Source organism: Diplotaxodon limnothrissa, linkage group LG3, assembly GCF_057381915.1.
Source record: "Diplotaxodon limnothrissa isolate DT_005_m linkage group LG3, D_limnothrissa_male_GT1.1, whole genome shotgun sequence".
NCBI lineage: Eukaryota > Metazoa > Chordata > Actinopteri > Cichliformes > Cichlidae > Diplotaxodon > Diplotaxodon limnothrissa.
In genome coordinates this window covers 12,702,873-12,708,239 of record NC_140598.1, presented here as the reverse complement: position 1 = coordinate 12,708,239, position 5,367 = coordinate 12,702,873, and the positions used below count along the sequence as shown (strand labels likewise).

Genomic DNA, 5,367 nt, shown 5'->3' with positions numbered 1-5,367 from the left:
ACCAACACAATAATAAAAAGCACCATGTGATCTTCTTACATCTTCAAGACAAACATAGTAAAAACATCAGCACATTTGTTTCCTGATAAAATGATGTGACAGGTAGAACAGAGTAAAGTGGTGGTGTTACAGCCTTTCTCCCCTCTGCTGCCGAGGCTTTTAGTCTCTCCCAAACTCAGCTACAGGACTTCCAAATGAATGAAAGCATGGAAGAGGAGAAGAAGAGGAGAGGGAGGCCACCCTGACCATCACTCCAGCTGAAAACATCACACTTCCATTAAAGTTGGTGAGAAAATGTTGAGCAGGATGAGCTGCTGGCTAATCTGGAGGCTGTAGCAGCAGCTCACAGTCACAGTGGATTTCCACTCATGAAAAAGCTCTGGCTGCTTCATTTCTCATCTCATATCAGAGACTTTAATGCTTCACTGAAGCTGTACTGTGGTGCTTCCATATTCCAGTGAGGCCTCCATAATGATTTCAGCTGTTCTGTACACACACTGTGTGCCCTGTATGGCTCAAAGTCTCTGCAGCCTGTTTTTATCTGCTATCATCAGATCTTCATCATCCTCATTCACATCCCTCACACACTCTACAGCCTCATCAGCACTGACTTCATCTTCACTGACTGATGGAGCACAACATGAACCTGTGGAGGCTGAAACACTGTCCTGTCAAACATCTCCCCGTCACCACTCCACTTCTGTCAGCCTTTAAATGAACCCTGCTCAAGTCTGTCACTTCTGTTTGGAGCCAAAAGGAAAAACTGTTGTTCAGTCGTTTGGAAAGACAACATTTCTGAAAGCACTCAAACTTCTTCACATTTGTCTTCAGACACATCCTGAACATGTAGGAACTAAAGAAAGTTTCAAACATCAATCAAAGACCTGAAATATAGAAAAACAACAACAGCCGCAGTCAGTGAACTCACCTCAGAGTCTCCAGTCGACAGTTTGGACTCTCCAGTCCAGCACACAGAAGCTTCATCCCTGAATCCTGTAGCTTGCTCCAACTCATATCCAGCTCTGTCAGATGGGAGGGGTTGGACTTCAGAGCTGAGGCCACAACTTCACAGTGAGACTCTGAGAGTCGACACTCAGTCAGTCTGTGATGATAGAAAATATAAAATGTGTTATTATAAAAGCAGAAAATCTGCATTATAAACACAGACTGAATGTATATGAAGACAAAACAGAGTGAGGTCATAATCTGATGAATCTGCTCTTCACATCTGTGCTTCAGCTCCTCTTACTGTGTTTGACATGACACAACGATTGAGTCTCTCTCAGACCTGCAGACTTTTAATGAGAATCTTTGTTTGGCTTTAATCTGCAGATGAAGGAGGAAGATGGTGTCACATTTAGGCTTCCATAATGTCCACAGTCTGTCACTGAGATCTGATCCAGAGTCAGAGTGAAGACACACATTTGGACTGTTTCCTGTTTTGACTCCAGAACATTTTGAATGAGTTCAGCTCAGTGAAGAGTTCCAGCTGGAAAGATGATCTCTGTTTGCTACCTGCTGTCAGGTACGACTGTTCACGTCCACACGCAGGAAAAACCTGCTGACTGTTACCAAACGGAGCAGAAATCTCATCACTGGACAATAATGATGAATGAACTCAGAGCTGCTGATATCAGATCTGATTTCAGGGGAACTAAACACAGAAATGATTGGCTCATTTTAGCTTTCTGAGCCATTATCTGCTGGTGTGTCGCTAGTTGGCAGAAAATGATTTGTATTCCTGTTCAGGGCTTCAGTGTTTATGAGTCCAGATCCAGGTGACAGCAAGTCAAAATGATGTTACCTGTCTGTGTCCAGCAGCAGCCTGTATTCACTTTGAATATTGTTATAACCTGACATGGATCAGTTTGTCTTTGATTGGTTTGTAAATGTCACTGTTTCCATTGGACCTGAGTGACGTACAAAGACAGAGAGGGAGAGAAAGGAGAGAGAGGATGGAGACAGCAAAGAGAGAGCAAACACAAACAGGTGAGAGTGGACAGGTGACCAAGGTCAGCAACCAATCAGAGAGCTTCTGTTTGACCCACAGTCACTGATGATGACTGCACATAACCAAGCAGTGTGTTACTCTGATATCAAATATGGATCCTGCTCTTATAATAATGATGATCAGATGATATTATTGTGTTATTTTGTAGCTGAATACGATGTTTGTGTGATTATCAGTGAAAGAAGCAGTGAGGAGGATGGAGAGAGAGAGAGGACAGAGGGTGAAGTTAGAAACACTAAAAGGATTTTTCATGGATTTCATGGATGATTTGAGTGATTTCCAGCAGGACACTTAAACATGTCAGTGGACGTCCTAAAGAACATATTCACTGATATGAAACGTGTCATTGAACAGGATTAATATCAGTGGAAACATGGTGGAAACAGCTGTGACTGCATGGATGTGACACACTTCAAATCTGTTCTCCACTCTTGGATTTGGGATCCATGGAGCTGCTGCTGAGTCTGTACAATAAAGGAATGGTGTGGAAGGTTGCAGCGTACGGACACAAACACTTTGTGGTTACAATCTGATTTTATTTTCAACATTAAACTACTAACCTACACTGATCAATGATGCTAATGATCACATCTGGACTCACCCAGCCTTTCTGCAGGTCCTCACAGCTGGAATCAGTCTCAGTCGTCCCCGCTCTGATGTTTTGTACTTCTGCAGGTCCAACTCATCCAGAACCTCCTCTGACATCTGCAGCATGAAGGCCAGAGCTGAGCACTGGATCTCAGAGAGTTTCTTCTCTGATCTGTTCTCTGACTTCAGGAACTCTTGGATCTCCTGATGTACTGAGAGGTCGTTCATCTCCATCAGACAGTGGAAGATGTTGATGCTTCTGTCAGGAGAGATTTCATCACTGTTCATCTCCTTCAGGTTGTTGATGACTCTCTGGATGGTTCCTGGACTGATCTCTGTCTGACCCAGCAGACCTACTAAGAGTCTCTGGTTGGACTCCAGACAGAGGCCATGAAGGAAGCGAACAAACAGGTCCAGGTGGCCATTTTTACTCTGGAGGGATTTCTCCATGGCTCTCCTCGGGAAATCATCCAGAGATGATTCATCCAGAGATGGTTTAATGTGGGGAAACCGAAGCAAATTAGTATAATCATGATAGTCAAAATCAAAGTCAGAATCATAACAAAAATCTCCCAGGAAGTCTTCCACTACCTCTATCTTCCTGTTGGTGTGACAGTGGAACATGTAGACGGCAGCCAGAAACTCCTGAATGCTCAGATGAACAAAGCAGTAGACTGGTTTCTGGAAGATCACACACTCTCTTTTGAAGATCTCTGTACAAACTCCTGAGTACACCGAGGCCTCTGTCACATCCAGACCACACTGCTCCAGGTCTTCTTGGTAGAACATGATGTTTCGTTTCTCCAGATGTTCAAACGCCAGCCTCCCCAGCTTCAGAAGAACTTCCCTGTCAGCCTCCGTCAGCTCCTGTGGACTCGTCTCACGTCCCTCATGGTACTTGTTCTTCTTCCTGTTTGTCTGAAGCAGCAGGAAGTGTGAGTACATGTCAGTCAGGGTCTTGGGCAGCTCTCCTCTCTGCTCTGTAGTCAACATGTGCTCCAGAACTGTAGCAGTGATCCAGCAGAAGACTGGGATACTACACATGATGTGGAGGCTCCTGGATGTCTTCATGTGGGAGATGATTCTGCTGGACAGCTCTTCATCACTGAATCTCCTCCTGAAGTAATCCTCCTTCTAGGCGTCAGTGAAGCCTCGTACTTCTGTTAGCCTGTCAACACATGTAGGAGGGATCTGATTGGCTGCTGCGGGTCGGGAAGTTATCCAGACAAGAGCCGAGAGAAGCAGATTTCCCTGGATGAGGTTTGTCAGCAGCTGGCTGACTGATGACTTCTGTGTGACATCAGACAGCAGCTTCCTGTTGGTGAAATCCAATGAAAGTCTGCTTTCATCCAGGCCGTCAAAGATGAACAAAAGCTGAGAGACAGCCAGCTTCTCTGCTGTAACCTTCTGTAATGTTGGATGGAAAACATGGAGCAGCTCCAGAAGACTGTACTGCTCATCTCTGATCAGGTTCAGCTCCCTGAATGAAAGCAGAACCACCACACTGACATGTTGGTTCTCCAAGCCCTCTGCCCAGTCCAGAGTGAACATCTGCACTGAGAAGGTTTTTCCAACACCAGCCACGCCGTTGGTCAGAACCACTCTGATGGGTCTCTGTTGGTCAGGTAAGGCTTTAAAGATGTCCTGGCACCTGATTGGAGCGTCATGGAGGGCGTCCATCTTGGAAGCTGTCTCCAGCTGCCTCACCTCATGTTGGGTATGAACCTCTTCACTCTGTCCCTCTGTGATGTAGAGGTCAGTGTAGATTGTAAAATTATGATATTATTTTATGCCATGTTATACCCCTAATTAAAGATTGTGAATTATTATGTAGTTTTAGTTTGCATTATTCTCCTGAATTAGAAGAAGCTGATAACTATTGCATTAGTTAAACTGATTTGCATTACATTAAATTGCTGACTTGTTGTGAATGAATGATATTGTTTTATGATGCATTATATTGCTGAGTTATAAGAAATACTGTTCGCAGAAGGTTATTGTCTAATTTGTCTGAGTAGAAGAGAACAGAGTGTGCTGGAGTTTTCTGCCCCATTTCAGCAGGAGCAGATAAACAGGGAGCCAAGGTCGTAGCTTAGGCGCTGTGTGAGAGAGAGCATGTGAATGTTTAGGCTTTTTATGATAAGGTGGAGGCACCAGAGGTTATAAAAGTTTGAGCAATGCTCCACCATTTTGAGATTTTGAGGCTGTCTGCATCAGTGTCCATCTCCCACGTGTGTGATCATTAAATCATCGTTTGACTCAACCCGGCCGGACCAGTGTTGTTATTGTGGTTTTTTCTCTTGTCTCCATCCCCGATATTTTGAACCTTAACAGCTTGGGGGCTCGTCCTGTGGTATTGGGGTGGAATTTAAAAGTTTGGACGGTCCGAGGTTGTCGAACGGACAGGCACGAGCCAGTGGTCTGATTTGAGTGGACAAAAGCCGGCTTATCTAAAGGTAAGGCACTACCTGTTGAATTATTTCCAAAATGTGCCAAATTGGATATGACTAAATTAAAGTCTACTCACTGAAATTACTGGTAGAGTGTCTGTTTTGATTTTGATGAGAATCACCGTGTGTTATGCAGTTAAAGTTGCTTAAGAGTATTTAATGAAGTTGAAGAAATATGAAACTGTTCCCAGAAGTAACAGAGAATGTTGGGTTTGAGTCCCTGGATATTGAGCTGAAGGCTCAGGTAGTTTGGTAGGGAAATTAGGACAGAAACTGTTCCCAGAAGTAACAGAGACTGGTTAATAGTTTTACAAATTA

The 5,367-nt window shown here is 44.1% G+C and overlaps 1 pseudogene; it reads right to left on the bottom strand.

Annotated features, from left to right (window-relative positions):
- Positions 1 to 883: 883 nt before the first annotated feature.
- LOC146634567 (protein NLRC3-like) lies at positions 884 to 4,369 on the bottom strand (annotated as a pseudogene).
- Positions 4,370 to 5,367: the final 998 nt, after the last annotated feature.